The following is an 18,233-nucleotide window of genomic DNA, read 5'->3' as shown; positions in this document are numbered from 1 at the left end:
TTTTTTCCAGATCGGTGGTGACGTTCACGAGGGGTCATAGGTTCAAGGTGAGGGAGAGGGGTGGGGAGAGGTTTAACACGGATATCAGAAGGACGTATTTTCCACAGAGGGTGGTGGGGGCCTGGAATGCGCTGCCAGGCAAGGTGGTGGAGGCGGACACATTGGGAACTTAGCTAGATAGCCATATGAACGGAGTGGGAATGGAGGGATACAAAAGAATGGTCTAGTTTGGACCGGGAGCGGTGCGGGCTTGGAGGGCCGAAGGGCCTGTTCCTGTGCGGTTTTGTTCTTTGTTCTTTGTGACTCCAAGTCACTGACATCCCAACTGGTGGAAACAAAATATCCTTCTTTCCCCTGTCAAAAGGGATCAATGCTGGGTCCATTGTTGTTTGTCATCTATATCAATGATATGGATGATAATGTGGTCAATTGGATCAGCAAATTTGCTGATGATACCAAGATTGGAGGTGCAGTGGACAGTGAGGAAGGTTTTCAAAGCATGCAGAGGGATTTGGACCAGCTCGAAAAATGAACTGAAAAATGGCAGATGGAGTTTAATGCAGACAAGTGTGAGGTATTGCACTTGGGAAGGACAAACCAAGGTAGAACATACAAGGTAAATGGTAGGACACTGAAGAGTGCAGTAGAACAGAGGGATCTGGGAATACAGATACATAATTCCCTAAAAGTGGCGTCACAGGTCGATAGAGTCGTAAAGAGTGCTTTTGCTAATTTGGCCTTTATAAATCAAAGTATTGAGTATAAGAGTTAGAATGTTATGGTGAGGCTGTATAAGACATTGGTGAGGCCGAATTTAGAGTATTGTGTGCAGTTTTGGTCACCTAATTACAGGAAGGATATTAATAAGGTTGAAAGAGTGCAGAGAAGGTTTACAAGGATGTTGCCGGGACTTGAGAAACTGTGTTACAGAGAAAGGTTGAATAGGTTAGGACTTTATTCCCTGGGGCGTAGAAGAATGAGGGGAGATTTGATAGAGGTGTATAAAATCATGATGGGTATAGATAGAGTGAATGCAAACAGGCTTTTTCCACTGAGGCGAGGGGAGAAAAAAACTTGAGGACATGGGTTAAGGGTGAAAGGAGAAAAGTTTAAAGGGAATATTAGAGGGGGCTTCTTCACACAGAGAGTGGTGGGAGTGTGGAATGAGCTGCCAGATGAAGTGGTGAATGCGGGCACACTTCTAACATTTAAGAAAAACCTGGACAGGTACATGGATGAGAGGGGTGTGGAGGGATATGGTCCAAGTGCAGGTCAGTGGGACGAGGCACAAAAATGGTTTGGCACAGCCAAGAAGGGCCAAAAGGCCTGTTTCTGTGCTGTAATGTTCTATCATTCTAAAATTGTTCATAATTCTAAACACCTCAATAAGGTCACCACTTAATCTTCCTTGCTCCAAGGAGAATAAGTTCAATTTCTCGAATCTTTCCTTGTATATAAAATTCCTCATTTCTGAAATCATGTTTGATGATGTTTGAGATGACATCATCTCACGTGAGAACACCATCCACCAGGTACACGGTACATGCACTTGCAACTCGGCGAATGTTGTCTCCCTGATACGCTGCAGGAAAGGATGTCCCGAGGCATGGTACATTGGGGAGACTATGCAGACGCTATGACAACGGATGAATGAACGCCGCTCGACAATCATCAGGCATGAGTGATCTCTTCCTGTTGGGCAACACTTCAGCAGTCTCAGGCATTCGGCCTCTGATCTTCGGGTAAGCGTTCTCCAAGGCGGCCTTCACGACAACGCAGGGTTGCTGAGCAGAAACTGATAGCCAAGTTCTGCACACATGAGCTCGGCTTCAACTGGGATTTTGGGTTCATGTCACACTGTCTGTAACCCCCATGACTTGCCTGGGCTTGCAAAATCTCACTAACTGTCCTGGCTGGAGACAATACACATCTCTTTAACCTGTGCTTAACCCTCTCTCCACTCTCACACTGTCTGGACCTTTAAGACTTGATTACGTGTAAAGACTCGCATTCAAACCATTATTTTCTAAATTGAGTTTGTGTCTTTATATGCCCTGTTTGTGAACAGAACTCCCACTCACCTGATGAAGGGGCAGCGCTCCGAAAGCTTGTGGCTTGTGCTACCAAATAAATCTGTTGGACTTTAACCTGGTGTTGTGAGACTTCTTACTGAAATCAATGACTGCAGAAACTAGGGGGCTGTTCAGACAATACATTTAAACAGTTCAAAAACAATTCTCATCGCTGCTCCAAATGAAGTGTTAAATTCGGTGATTCCCGCACCGTAACATATGCAAAGCAAACATGCATCTCAAACACTGAACAGCCTATCCCAGCTGCAATTCCCAGGTCACTGCTGTGTCTGTGAAGTGGGTGAGTAGCTTTTAAAAGAGCCTTTGTTGTGTGTTCAGTAGAAAGGGGCGAGTTGCTCAGCTGCCAAATCCATAGAGAGTGCGGCCCTGGCGTTTCAGAGCGTACACCACATCCATGGCAGTGACCGCCTTGCGCTTGGCATGTTCAGTGTAGGTGAACGCATCCCTGATCACATTCTCCAGGAAAACCTTCAGCTCCCCGCGAGTCTCCTCATAGATCAAACCCGAGATCCGCTTGACACCCCCACGGCGAGCCAGGCGGCGGATTGCTGGCTTGCTGATGCCCTGGATATTATCACGAAGCACTTTGCGGTGCCGCTTTGCGCCGCCTTTACCCAGTCCTTTGCCTCCTTCCCCTCTGCCAGACATGATGATTCTTCACTCAGATCTCTGCACAATATGAGAGAGGAACTCTTTCGGGCTCCTTTTATACAGCCCGCCCCGACCTGACTGAGAAAGACGGAGTGAGAGCAGAGAGGGGAGGAGACAGAGTGAAGATTAAACACAGAGCGGGAGAGAGGAGAGAGCCGGACTGACACACACACACAGAACGGCCCCTGATCTTTCAGCTCCACCTCAAGTTTCTGCAACCTCCAATTTCAACCCGTTTATTAACAATGGAAGCGAAACACAGCTCCCCACACAAACCCTTCCAGAGCCATTCTTCACACACAAGAGTTTCCACAAACCCGGAGCTTTGAAGTATGGAATCAAAACAGAAAATGCTGCAAATAATCAGCAGCTCCGGCAGCTTTTGTGAAGGGAGAGAGAGACAGAGTTAACGTTTCGAGTCGTGACTTTGTCCTTTTGTGTTTTTAAACCTGGTCCTGTTATAATTCCCACTTAGTAATATTTCGACCTAAACACAGTCTATTCCATCACAAGAATCTTTCTCAGTAACATCCTCACCCACATCCGCTTCCAGCTGTTTACAAAAACCTTATTGCGGCTGTCTGAGGCAATCTCCTCTGTTAAAATTAAGGGAGACAGGGTGGCCGAGCGGTCTAAGTTGTTGTGTTCAGGTTGCAGTCTCCTCTCGAGGCGTGGGTTCAAATCCCACTCCTGATATTGATTTTGGGGCGGCACAGTGGCTACCATTGCAACCTCACAGCGCAAGGGACCTGTGTTCAATTCTCAGCTTGGGTCACTGCCCTGTGTGGAGATTACACATTCCCCCTGCGTGGGCTTCCTCTGGGTGCTCCGGTTTCCTCCCACACTCCAAAGATATGTGAGTTCGGTTGATGGGCCATGCTAAATTGCCCCGGAGAATCAGGAGGTTATTAGGATATATAAATAGGGTTATGGGGATAGGAACTGGGTAGGATTCCCGTTGGTGCAGACTCGAGGGGCCGAATGGCCACTGTCTGGATTCCAAGGAAGATGGAAAGCAGTGTTTAGCCGCCAGTGTAGATTCATACTGAATCTACCAGACATCTTTATTATGAGAGAAAGTGGCGATTGAACAAATGTGAAATTCAAATGAAAATCAGCGTCTGCAGTGTTTTGCTTTAGTCTGAATTTGAAATTATCTCTATTGAGAATGAGCCGGGCCGCAGGACAGGAATCATTTTCTTGCGGGATCAGCTCCTTCCTGAGAGATGTGGGTGGCTCTGAGAAGAGCCTTTGGGTTCAGAGGTTAACAATTTGCTCGGGTTGTTTCACTTCTTTCCTGACGCTTTCTTCGCTTTTGCTGCTTTCACTTTGGGTTTGGCTTTCGATTTAGTCACTTTTTTGACAGACTTTCCGCCCGTCACCTTCTTCACAGGAGAATTTTTCTTCAGGGCTGCTTTCTTCACCGCCTTTTTTGGAGTTGCCGCCTTCTTGCTGCTTGTTTTCTTCACTGTTGATTTCTTCACAGGAATGTTCTTTGCTGCGGGTTTCTTGGCTGCGGGTTCCTTTGTTGTCACCTTCTTGGCCGCTGTTTTCTTTACTAAAGATTTCTTGGCTGTTGGTTTCTTCATCTTCTTTCCCATTTTCCCCGGCCTTTCCTTCTTAGCGAGTTTGAAGGAGCCGGAGGCGCCCTGTCCCTTTGTCGGCACCAGAGAGCCTTTCTCCACCTTCCTCTTGATAGTGAACCTGATCTGGGAGGCGCGCTTCCCCACATCCACTCCATTGCGAGCCAAAGCTTTCTTTATCGCGGCCAGGGACATCCCCTTGCGATCGCTGCAACCCGCCACAACATTGAAGATCTGCTCGCCTAACTTGGGACTAGCTGCCGCAGGCTGGGGAGCCGCCGCCTTCTTCCTGGGAGATTTGACTTGAGCGGCAGCGGCTGGAGGACCCGTTTCGGCGGCTACAGTTTCAATCCTATCAGAGAGTGTGTGGAAAATGTGTGTGAGAATCATAGAACATAGAACAGTACAGCACAGAACAGGCCCTTCGGACCACGATGTTGTGCCGAGCTTATCTGAAACCAAGATCAAGCTATCCCACTCCCTCTCATCCTGGTGTGCTCCATGTGCCTATCCAATAACCGCTTAAATGTTCCTAAAGTGTCTGACTCCACTATCACTGCAGGCAGTCCATTCCACACCCCAACCACTCTCTGCGTAAAGAACCTACCTCTGATGTCCTTCCTATATCTCCCACCACGAACCCAAAAGTTACACCCCCTTGTAATAGCTCCATCCACCCGAGGAAATAGTCTTTGAACATTCACTCTATCTATCCCCTTCATCATTTTATAAACCTGTATTAAGTCTCCTCTCAACCTCCTCTGCTCCAGAGAGAACAGCCCTAGCTCTCTCAACCTTTCCTCATAAGACCTACCCTCCAAACCAGGCAGCATCCTGGTAAATCTCCTCTGCGCTCTTTCCAGCGCTTCCACGTCCTTCTTATAGTGAGGTGACCAGAACTGCACACAATATTCCAAATGTGGTCTCACCAAGGTCCTGTACAGTTGCAGCATAACCCCACGGCTCTTAAACTCCAACCCCCTGTTAATAAAAGCTAACACACTATAGGCCTTCTTCACAGCTCTATCCACTTGACTGGCAACCTTTAGAGATCTGTGGATATGGACCCCAAGATCTCTCTGTTCCTCCACAGTCTTCAGAACCCTGCCTTTGACCCTGTAATCCACATTTAAATTAGTCCTACCAAAATGAATCACCTCACATTTATCAGGGTTAAACTCCATTTGCCATTTTCCAGCCCAGCTTTGCATCCTATCTATGTCTCTTTGCAGCCCACAACAGCCCTCCACCTCATCCACTACTCCACCAATCTTGGTGTCATCAGCAAATTTACTGATCCACCCTTCAGACCCCTCCTCCAAGTCATTAGTAAAAATCACAAAGAGCAGAGGACCAAGCACTGATCCCTGTGCCACTCCGCGAGCAACCTGCCTCCAATCCAAAAATTTTCCACCCACCACCACCCTCTGTCTTCGATCAGACAGCCAGTTACCTATCCAATCGGCCAACTTTCCCTCTATCCCACACCTCCTCACTTTCGTCATAAGCCGACCACGGGGGACCTTATCAAATGCCTTACTAAAATCTATGTATATGACATCAACTGCCCTACCTTCATCAACACACTTAGTTACCTCCTCAAAAAATTCAATCAAATTTGTGAGGCACGACTTGCCCTTCACGAATCCGTGCTGACTATCCCGGATTAATCTGCATCTTTCTAAATGGTCGTAAATCCCATCCCTAAGGATCTTTTCCATCAAGTTTCCAACCACCGAAGTAAGACTAACCGGTCTATAATTACCAGGGTCATTTCTATTCCCTTTCTTAAACAGAGGAACAACATTCGCCATTCTCCAGTCCTCTGGCACTATCCCCGTGGACAGCGAGGACCCAAAGATCAAAGCCAAAGGCTCTGCAATCTCATCCCTTGCCTCCCAAAGAATCCTAGGATATATTTCATCAGGCCCAGGGGACTTATTGACCTTCGGTTTATTCAAAACTGCCAGGACATCCTCCCTCCAAACATCTATTTCCTCCAGCCTATTAGCCTGTAACACCTTCTCTTCCTCAAAAACATGGCCCCTCTCCTTGGTGAACACTGAAGAAAAGTATTCATTCATCACCTCGCCTATCTCTACAGACTCCATACACAAGTGCCCACTACTGTCCTTGACCGGCCCTAACCTCACCCTGGTCATTCTTTTATTCCTCACATAAGAGTAAAAAGCCTTGGGGTTTTCCTTGATCCGACCCGCCAAGGACTTCTCATGTCCCCTCCTAGCTCTCCTAAGCCCCTTTTTCAGCTCATTCCTTGCTAACTTGTAACCCTCAATCGAGCCATCTGAACCTTGTTTCCTCATCCCTACATAAGCTTCCCTCTTCCTTTTCACAAGACATTCCACCTCTTTCGGGAACCATGGTTCCCTCACTCGGCCATTTCCTCCCTGCCGGACAGGGACATACCTATCAAGGACATCCAGTATTTGTTCCTTGAAAAAGTTCCACTTTTCATTAATTCCTTTCTCTGACAGTTTCTGTTCCCAACTTATGCCCCCTAATTCTTGCCTAATAGCATCCTAATTACCTCTCCCCCAATTGTAAACCTTGCCCTGCCGTACAACCCTATCCCTCTCCATTGCAATAACCAAATACACCGAATTGTGGTCACTATCTCCAATGTGCTCTCCCACAACCAAATCTAACACTTGGCCCGGTTAATTTCCCAGTACCAAATCCAATGTGGCCTCACCTCTTGTCGGCCAATCAGAACTGAATCCGAAATGAACCCAGTGGTGGCGGCACAGAGCAACTTAAAGGCAGAGAGCGGACGGAGCAGAGACAAGGTGCAGTCAGCTCCTGGCACCTCCAGCCTCTCTGTGTTTCTCTCTCCTCACAAACTCTCCCATTGCAAAGAAATTCCGCCTGTCCAGAGATCCAGCTCACATCCTTCATGTCTCTGACACATGAACGTTTGCTGTTGAAAAGGTTTCACTCGAACTGAGGACTCCATTTTCCACTGAAACCCATTTTACTGCTGCACTGATCGCGCTCTCACATGCGATCGCTGACATGTTCTCTACTTTTCCACTGAAATCCTTAATTTAATGAAACAATTGCTTTGAAATCTAACTTTGGGGCTCAGCAGGCGGTTTAGCGGGTATCTTTGATTGAAAAATCATTTTATTTTACACAAGAGAGACTCGGAGATCTCATGATCAGAACAGACACACAAACACAGTTGGATTAGTCTGACTCGCCCGTCCCTTTCATACACTCTCTCTTACACAATATTCACATCTACACATTCACAGGACAAAACTTTCACCAAATGTAAGGTCCCAGGACGGAATTTCTCCTCCTTCCGGGCTTTGCTCCGGATTCCAGGGGGTTATTTATAGTTTTTCACCTCAGTAACTGTTAAACACTCTGAGGCCCGCTCCCCACAGATTGTCTTTGAATTCATTCATGGAATGTAGGTGTCGCTGTCTGGGTCAGCATTTATTGCCCATCCCTAATTGCCCTTGGGAAGGTGGTGGTGAGCTGCCTTCTGGAACCGCTGCAGTCCATGTGGTGCAGGACCATATCTGTTCACCAGATTCCGTGGCCAAGCCAATCCTTTTTTTTTCAGTTATTACAATGATTGCAGACAGCCCTATGTTTGTTTAGTTTGTACTATGAAAATACAAATTATCTGCTCTCGGAGTCTCTAGATTTCCTGTTTTATTTGTTTCTCCTGCACTGACAGGTAACAGTAAATCACAACCTCACCAACCAGTGACAGCCAGTTAAATAATCATCCCACACTCGCTGATAATGGAGTTTCTGAGAGTGACAGACAGTTTCTGACCATCCTCCGATTGGCCCTGGAGGAAACCAGATTCACTGTCAAGAGCTGACCTTTCGCACTGAGAGAGTGGCAGAGCCAAGTGTGTGATGGTGGTGACTGTGCGAGCATTTGACCAATGGTCAGTTCCTGACCATCACAATGGTGATTTATTTAATTCGCTATCACAGGTCACAACAGTAGGTGGGCACTCCTGAAATAAAATTCACTAAAGATTCTCATCACCACTGTGTTTCTAATGGAAAATCCAGCTTCAATTTGCTTTCAGTTGTTTAAATGAAAGAACATGCCTCAAAACTAATCAATTAGTTCCCAGTCAGAAACAATAATAAAACGGCGGCTTAAACTGTCCAGAAAAACAAGACAAGACAGGTTCAGTTTACAAACTGTGCAATGGACACACCTCGTGCCTGACAAAATCAGCAAATAAGGTAGTTCTGTAATAATAACTGATTAAAATAACAGTTGTTTAAGTATATTGAGCGATGGTGGTATAGTGGTGAGCATAGCTGCCTTCCAAACAGTTGACCCGGGTTCGATTCCCGGCCATCGCAGTGATAATTTATTTAGAACCTTATCCACGGCCTCATGTGTTTTAAACCGAGTGGACAAAAACAGTGCGAACACAACATTTGACAGGAATTAAATAGAGATTTCTCTTTTTCAATTTTTGTTCGGACGTAATTCGTTTCTGATGAAAAAATATTGAAATAGGAAAACAGGTCCCTGACCGAATAAATGAGTTCTCAGTCAGAGACAAAGATACAAAGTAAAGGTTGAGGAACACATTTCAGCTCACACACTGTGCTCTGCACAATCATGGTGCCTGATGAAGTGAATATAAATGCTACTGAGGTGGTTATATTATCCTCACGAATATGCAGCTGCGATGACCAAGTGGTTAAGGCGTTCAACTCGACATCGACTGGGCTTTCCCCGCGCAGGTTTGAACCCTGCTCACAGCGATTATGACTGGAAATATTTACTTCGGCTGCTTCAGGCAGCCACAGAGTCGCAAATCCTAGTGAATTGTTGGCATGCAGTATTTGGGTCTCTGTCATGCTTTCAGCTGCATGGCTTCGGGCCAGGTGCAGGAAGGTGAGTTTGGAAAGGACATCTGGGTATCCTCAGATTGCCATGGACAAGATAGGCCGAATGGGTCCCCTCTGTGCTGTTACTTTTCTCTGGTTCTTTCTCTGGTTCCATGAGAAATATCATAACGTGAGCAGAATGAAAATAATCAGCATCAGGGGCACAAGGCCAAAACAAGGTCTCATATCAGAGGAAGATTCTTATGTAATGACACACAGAGCACAAGAAATACATTTCATCAGAATACATTGAATGATTGAGAATTTCAAAATGCTGCTTAGATGATATGACATCGTGTTCATTCAAACACATTGCAACAAGCTGGTCATTACTGGGCGTTCTGTGTTCCTGGTTATAACAGTTTGAGAATGGAAGGAGCAGGTTCACATCTGCACATTGACAGGGTCAAACTGTGTCTCAGATTGACAGCTCCCAGGACAGGCTTTCCTCTCCTCTCGCACTGTGCTGTGGATTCTCAGGGATTATTTGGAGTTTCCCAGCTCAGTAAGGGTTAAAGCCTTTGAGGCTGGCAATGCTCACAGTGTCTGCTCCCCAGATTCAGCGGGCTGCAGCCAATCAGAGCTGTGCCTGATTTAACCCAGAACTGGTTGAAATGATGATATTGTTCACAAGCTGAATTCTATTTGATCAGATGAAGATACAGATTGTGTGCACTCAGTCACTAAACAACAATATCCCGCCTTCATATAGAGTGGATGAGAGGGGGTGGAGGGATAGACAGAGACAGTTTGAGTTAGGGCAGTGAGACACAGACAGCCAGACAATGTCTCAGTGACAGAAATCCTTGTAAATTTCCACTTTATCCAGAAAGATTCTCTTGGGGAGACAGAAGCTGCGGTCTCAGCTCTCACATTATTAATGCCACACTCAGGAACAGTGCTGCATTTTGACAGAAGAGATGGGGAGAGGCAAAAGAAACTGAATGGTCCAGTTCTAAAGAGTGTGCAGGCTCAGAGTGTTCTGAGGTTCAGAGAGATCTTTGAACGCGAGAGATTTTAAGAGAGTTATTAGAAAAGTGGATGGCATCCTTGGCTTCACCAATGAAAGCACTGAGTATCCCTTGGATCCCTCATACTCCACAGTCCAGAAAGATGCCAGCCGGCCCATCGTGTCTGCACTGACTCTCTGAAAGAACATCTTTCGTGCATTTTTACGATGGCTAACCCCTTAACCTGCACATTTTGGGACACTAAGGGGCAATTTATCATATCTAATCCATTTAATCTGCTCAGCATTGGACTGTGAGAAGAAATTAGAGCACACAGAGAAAATCCATGCAGACACAGGGACAACATGTTAACTCCACACTGATGCTGTGAGGCAGTAGTGCTAACCACTGTGCCACCGTTCCAATGAAACTTTAACAATCGAATTCCCTTCTCAATGCCTCACTTGAAGCTGCATCACCACATTGTCAGACAATGCATCCCAGAGCTGAACTACTCGCTGTGGGAAAGGGTTTTCACATTATGCTTCAATCACTAACAAAGGGTTTCATATGATACAACCCTTAGTAAACTGGGTCTGTATTCTCTGTGATTCAGAAGCATGAGAGGCAAAACATTAAAACATACACGAATCTGAAGGGGTTTGATTTTATGGACATTGGGAGGTTGTTTAAGCAGGTTCAGTGTAAGGATCAGATCATTAAGGACTGAAATGAGAATAAATTTCTGCACTCACTGCGTTGTGATCCTTTGACATGCTCCATTATTTATACACTAGGGGTGGCACAGTGGTTCGCATTGCTGCCTCTAAGCGCCCGGTACCCAGGTTCAATTCCACCTCGGGTGATTGTCTGCGTGGAGCTTGCATGTCCTCCCCATGTTTGTTTCCTCCCAAGCTCCGAATGTCAGATGGATATGCAATACTAAATTGCCCCTTCGTATCACAAATGTATTGGTTCTGGGGGATTAGCGGGATAAATATGTAGGGTTATGTTAGTGCAGACTTGATGGGTCAAATGGCTTCCATCTGCACCATAGGGATTCTATGACAGTAAAGGCAGAAATAGACAAATTTATGTTGCTCAGAGAATTAAGTGAGTGAGGAGTAAAGTGGAGTTGAACCCCAAGATCTGAAACTCTATAAGCAGCTGGTATGCCCACATCTGGAGTCTGCATCCACAGTTTGGATTCCACACTTCCAGAAAGATATACAGCTGAAAGAGAGAGTGCAAAGACATGTTACCAGGAAAATGGAAGGCATGAGGGGAATACTTTATTGGGATTAAGAATTCTTGGATTGCATTCTTTCGAGAAGGCTGATTTCTGGTTTAGTTCAAGTTTGTAAATTGATACATTTTAATTTGACATGGAAATTTACTATGGCCTTACTACCCAAGGCTGAAATGTTCTTTATTCGCAGTTACTGTATGTTGGGTGGGCGCGAGTATAAGCTGCAGAAATTTGGTTCAAGCCTTCATAGTCACAGTTTGTTTTCCTCACATAGAACTGTTGATATTTCAAATGCTTTGCCTGATTTTGTTGTGAATGCTGAAAATATAGTGACTTTTAGAAAACTTGTCAGAAACCTAGTGTGATTTCTATCTATGTAGATGTTGTTGCTGCTGTTCTTGTTTTTAATACTGTGACTGTGTTTTCACTGTCCGGCAATAAAGATAAATAAATAAATGAGTCATGATCGAATTGAATGGTGGAACAGAGTCAATGTGCCATGTGGTCAATGTCTGTTCTTAATTGCTGTGTTCTTGTTACTGGAAGAGACGGATCCATGGATACTGAGGGAAATAGGGGTGGAAATTGCAGAGGCAATGGGTAATTTTTTTCTAACCCAGCTAGTTATATGAGTGGTGCCAGAGGATTGGAGAATTGCAAATGGTAAACACACCTCTTCAGAAAAGGTTGTAAGAATCAGCATTTTATAAATAAAGGGGCACACAGCAAACTTGTGGGAACATTTGGAGCTGATAGAATAAAAGGGACAGCAGCAACATGGATAGGAAACTGACTGAGTGACAGGAAACACAGCAGTGGGAAATGTTTTTAGTTGGAGTGGATCGGTTAAAATGGGATCCCAAGAGGGTTGGTGTTTGGAATCCTGCTCTTCCTGATACATTTTAGAGACATCGGCAATGCTGCACAGAGCACACATTCAAACTGTGGTAATTACACAGTACATGGCAGCATTGTGAACTGTGAGTGTTGTTTCTTAGGCAGCTTGTGGATTAGTCAGACAAGACCAATTTAAAGCAGAGAAGTGTGAAATGATTCATTTCAGTTGGCAGGAAAGGGAGACACAGGATAAAAATGGTACAATTGTAAAGGCAAGCAGGAGCAGAGGGACCTGCGGTTAAATGTGACACTAATAATTGCTGTCTGGGTGGCAGGTTGAGAGTGTGGTTACAAAAGTATTTGGTTTGGTGAGCTTTATCAGTAGGGGCACAGAGTACAAGAGCAAGCAAGTTGAGGGAAACCTGTATAAAACCCTGGTTTGGCCTCAGTTGGAGTATTGCACTCTGATCTGGACAGCAGAGTTTAGAAAGGATGTGAAGGATTAGCGAGGGCGCAATAAATCTCTGGGTATGGGTCCAGGGATGCGGAAGTTCAGTTCCATCGGTAGATTGGAGAATTTGGGTCTGTTCTCTTTGACAAAGAGAAGGTTGAAAGGAGATTTGATAGAGGTGTTCAGAATTGTGGAGGGAACTGGAAGGAGCTGATAGGGAGAAGCTTTCATGTCCCAATCTTCCTCTGTCAGGAAGTGTTCCCCAAACTGAACGGACAGGTCATTGTTCCCGGTTACACTTAGCTGGCAATGCTAAATTTTCTGAGTATTTGTATTAATGTGAAACATTTAGGATAATTATACAAACACAATAAGTTATTCAGAGTGAAAAAGAAATATTAAAAGTGAAAATTCATGTTGACTTCCCTCTGCTGGGCTTTGTGTCTTTCCAATATTGGCCAGTGGTCTGATTAATCTGACAGTACTTTTCCCAGTCGCCTGTGTAACGTGACTCGAATCCCGGCCTTCCAGGTTTTGAACTGCACAGCGAAGCATTTGAGGAAGTATTTTGGACGTCATTTGTGTTCCAGTCCTCCTACCGTCTGGTGAGCTGATCTGACATCGATCCCAGAGTGGAGTCGCTGCACAGATTGCCTTAAAAATGGACTCTAAACTGAGGGAGTGACTGTGAATCTCGTCACCACTTCCATCCTGACTAATTTCCTCCACTTCAAACCGGAGTAGGAGACTTCACCAATGATTGAGGTCCCACCTTCGATCAATCGAGCATCCTGCCTTGCCTCACACCTTCTCTGGTCTCCAGAAGCGGTGATGTTCCAGGGGCTTGGTTACGCTGAATGCCCTGTCCGAGGGTCTCCTTGCTCCAAAGCTGCTGACTTTGATGTCTGTCAGCAAGTTGTTGAAACTTGGCTCCTCTTCGTCTCTGACTTCAGACCAATCGGGAACTTCCATCTTCCAAGCTTCTGGGGCTGGTTGAGCAGAAACAATAATAATTGAGCATTCTGCGGCATTTTTACATTCGAGCAGATTTCCCCGAGAGGCATTTCATTAAGCACCAGCTTTTTCACTTCATTAACAACTGTAAGAATGGCAATGCAATGTATTGGTCCATTTATCGTCACAAAGGAGTTGGGATGTCTTGTTGAAGTTGTACAAGACATTGGTAAGGCCACACTAGGAATACTGTGTACAGTTCTGGTCACCCTATGATAGAAAGAATATGATTAAACTGGAAAGAGTGCAGAAAAGATTTACTAGGATGCTACCGGGACTTGATGGTTTGAGTTACAAGGAGAGACTGGATAGACTGGGACCTTTTTCTCTGGAGCGTAGGAGGCTGAGGGGTGATCTTATAGAGGGCTATAAAATAATGAGGGGCATAGATGAGGTAGATAGTCAACATCTTTTCCCAAAGGTAGGGGGGGGGGTCTAAAAGTGGAGGGTATAGGTGAGAGAGGAGAAACACAAAAGGGTCCAGATGGACAGTTTTTGCACACAGAGGATGGTGAGTGTCTGGAACGAGCTGCCAGAGGTAGTAGCAGATGCGGGGACAATTCTGTCTTTTAAAAAACTTTTAGACAGTTACATGGGTAAGGTTGGCATGGAGGGATATGGGCCAAATGCAGGTAATTGGGACTCGCTTATTGGTAAAAACAGGACAGCATGGACGAGTTGGGCCAAAGGGCCTGTTTCCAGCAGTGAATCTCCATGACTCTATGACTATGACTCTCGTCCCAATAATGCAGATTGTCACTATCATTGCTGTAAGTGGGAGGGGGACAATGCTCACTCACAGCATCTGTTTTCTGCATGAACAGCTGGCAGGTAGAACACCAAATCAATGGTAAACATTCTGTCAGCATCCAGTGAAACTGGGTAACTATGGTAACAGGTCAGTACATTGACAACACAGGACTCTGTGACAATAGCTTCCTACCCAACAGGGTGATGTCACCAGGATCCACAATTCCCCCAGTTTGGAGATTCCAGTCAGGAAGCAAGGAGCAAAGTGTAAGACACCAGAGAAAAGACAAGAGATTTTCATTTCTATCGAACCAATCATTTTCTCAGGATTTCCCAAAGGACAGCCAATGAAGGACCTCTTTAAGAAGTCATAGAGTCAGAGAATTTTACAGCATAGAAAAAGGCCATTCAGCCCATCGTGTCTGCATTGGCCATCAGCACCTACCTATGCCCATTCGGCGGCACGGTGGCACAGTGGTTAGCACTGCTGCCTCACAGCGCCGAGGACCCGGGTTCAATTCCGGTCTCGGGTCACTGTTTGTGTGAAGTTTGCACATTCTCCCCGTGTCTTCAGGGGTTTCCTCCGGATGCTCCGGTTTTCTCCCACAGTCCAAAGATGTGGGGGTTGGGTTGATTCGCTTTGCGAAATTACTCCTCGTGCCACGGGGATTAGCAGGGTAAATATGTGAGGTGATAGCAACAGGGGCTGGTTGGATTGTGGTCGGTGCAGACTCGATGGGCCGAATGGCCTCGTTCTGCTCTGGAGGTACTCTATGATTCTAATCCCATTTTTCAGCACTTGGCATAGACTCTCATATTCTACAGCATTGCAAATGTTAATTTCAATGTTGTGAGCGTTCATGTCTCTGCCACCCTTCCAGGCAGTGAGTTCCAGATTCCCACCACCCTCTGGGTGAAAATGCTTTTCCTCAAATCCCTCTAAATCTCCTGGCCCCTACGTTTATCCTATTCCCCCTGCCAAATGACCCCTCTACTAAGGTGAAAAGTTTATTTCTATCTACCCTCTCAATGTCCCTCCTAATTTTGTACACCTCGATTAGGATCCCGCCTCAGCCGTGGGATTTCCTTTATTTTGCCCGCCGGTGTTTTTTATAGCTCTTCGCTCTGCTAATTTATTTTCAAATTACATTCCCTGCACGTTCTATACTCCAGGGCATCCATTGTTTCAAGCCCCCTCTCTCTGCGATAATCTCCCAAGTTTTCCTGCTCCAATGCTATAAATCCCTCACCATCCAGGATTCTCTGAATGTTTTTGCTCCCACCTTCACCTTTATGGGAACATGTTGGCCCTGTACTCTCTCTATTTCCTTTTTGAATGATTCCCACTGCTCCTCACCATATATATAAATGACCTGGATGAGGGAACCAAATATACAGTTCTGGTCACCTCACTATAGGAAGGATGTGGAAGCGCTGGAAGGAGTGCAGAGGAGATTTACCAGGATGCTGCCTGGTTTGGAGGGTAGGTCATATGAGGAAAGGTTGAGGGAGCTAGGGCTATTCTCTCTGGAGCGGAGGAGGCTGAGGGGAGACTTAATAGAGGTGTATAAAATGATGAAGGGGATAGATAGAGTGAACGTTCAAAGACTATTTCCTCGGGTGGATGGAGCTATTACAAGGGGGCATAACTATAGGGTTCGTGGTGGGAGATACAGGACGGATATCAGAGGTAGGTTCTTTACGCAGAGAGTGGTTGGGGTGTGGAATGGACTGCCTGCAGTGATAGTGGAGTCAGACACTTGAGAAACATTTAAGCGGTTATTGGATAGGCACATGGAGCACACCAGGATGATAGGGAGTGGGATAGCTTGATCTTGGTTTCAGATAAAGCTCGGCACAACATCGTGGGCCGAAGGGCCTGTTCTGTGCTGTACTGTTCTATGTAACATTTCCACGTTTGCTGACGACATAAAACTGGGCAAAATTGTGAGTTGAGAGGGTGATGCAAGGAGGTTTCAAAGTGATTTAGACAAGTTGAGTGAGTGCGCAAATACATGGCAGATGCAGGACAACACGGCTAAGTGTGAAGTTATACACTTTGGTGTGAAAAACAGAAAGGAAAGGATGAGAGGAGATCTGATTGAAACATACAAAATCCTAACAGGGCTGGACAGACTAGCTGCAGGAAGGATGTTTCACCTAGTTGGGGAATGTAGAACAAGGGGACACAGTCTTAGGATACTGGGTAGACCATTTAGGAATGAGACGGGGAAAGATTTCTTCACACAGAGGGTGGTGATCCTATGGAATTCTTTACCTCAGAAACTGTGGCGACCAAGTCACTGAATGTATTCAAGAAGGAGAGATTTTTTTTTAGATTTTAATGGCATCAAGGAGTATTGGGAAAAAAATGAGAATGTGGCATTGAGATAGAGGATCAGATATGAGCACCTTCAGGACACAGAGAGAGGAACTAATGAGTGCAGAAATGAACCAGCCAGAGTCAGCACCTTGGGGAGAGGGGAGAGCCACCAGTGAGTTTGGAACTGAACCCACCCAGGGTCAGCACCTTCAGGGGATAGAGACGTAAATAATCTAAGACCTGTTTTCAAAAACAGAGGTAGAGAAGAAAGAGGGAACCAATGACCATTATCAAGCGTTTGGAAAGCAATGATATAAAGAGACAAAGTCAGCATGGATTTACAAAAGAGAAATCATGCTTGACAATACTACTGGAATTCTTTGATGTAACTAGTAGAGTTGACCAGGGAGAACCGGTGGATGTGGTTCATTTAGAGTTCCAGAAAACTTTGGACAAAATCTCACATAGCGTTTTTACGTTTAAAGTTTATTTATTAGTTTCACAAGTAGGCTTACATTAACATTGCAATGAAGTTACTGTGAAAATCCCCTAGTCACCATACTCCGGCTCCTGTTCAGGAAGACTGAGGGAGAATTTAGCATGGCCAATACACCTAACCACAGCATGTCTTTCAGACTGTGGGAGGAAACCGGAACACCCGGAGGAATCCCATGCAGAGACGGGGAGAATGTGCAGACTCACACAGACAGTGACCCAAGCTGGGAATCAAATCCGGTCCCTGGTGCTGTAAGGCAGCAGAGCTAACCATCGTGCCACCGGGCTGCCCTTCTACTATGTAAAGTTGAAGTGCATGGGATTGCGGGTAGTGTCTTGAGATGGATAGAAAACTGGTCAGCAGATAGGAAGCAAAGAGATGGCATGAATGGGTCCTTTTTCTAATTGGCAGGCAGTGATTAGTGGGGTACTGCAGGGATCTGTGCTAGGACCCCAACGATTTATATAATTTATTAATGATTTGGACGTGGTAAATAAATGTATTATCTCCAGATATGTAGATGATACAATAATGGATGGGAGAGTGAGCTGTGAGGAGGATGCTGAGATCCTTCAGCGAGATTTGGACAGTCTGAACCCACACATGGAGTATAATGTGGATAAATATGTGGTTACCCATTTAATTATCCACTTTGGTAGCAAAAATGGCAAGGCAGATTATTATTTGAATGGGTGTAAATCGATGGAGGTGGATACTCAGCGAGACCTAGGTGTCCTTGTGCATCAGTCAGTAAAATCATGTTGAAGCTATACAAGATGGAAAATCATGTTGCAGCTATGTAAGACTTTGGTTAGGCCACATTTGGAGTATTGTGTACAATTCTGAGTGCCACATTGGAGGAAGGACGTTGATGCATTGGAAAGGGTGCAGAAGAAATTTACCAGGATGTTGCCTGGCTTGGAGGATATGGACTGGA

The 18,233-nt window shown here is 45.5% G+C and overlaps 1 protein-coding gene and 1 non-coding gene across 2 annotated transcripts in view; one reads left to right on the top strand and one right to left on the bottom strand.

Annotated features, from left to right (window-relative positions):
- LOC144482281 (uncharacterized) overlaps nucleotides 1–18,233 on the bottom strand; it is a 319,714-nt gene that overhangs the window by 136,854 nt on the left and 164,627 nt on the right. The window lies entirely within an intron of this gene.
- Nucleotides 8,618–8,689, top strand: trnag-ucc (transfer RNA glycine (anticodon UCC)). The gene has a single exon. It is a non-coding gene; the product is annotated as a tRNA-Gly (tRNA).

Source organism: Mustelus asterias, unplaced genomic scaffold (genome assembly GCF_964213995.1).
Source record: "Mustelus asterias unplaced genomic scaffold, sMusAst1.hap1.1 HAP1_SCAFFOLD_35, whole genome shotgun sequence".
Classification (NCBI taxonomy): Eukaryota; Metazoa; Chordata; class Chondrichthyes; order Carcharhiniformes; family Triakidae; genus Mustelus; species Mustelus asterias.
This window is presented reverse-complemented; position numbering and strand designations above follow the sequence as displayed.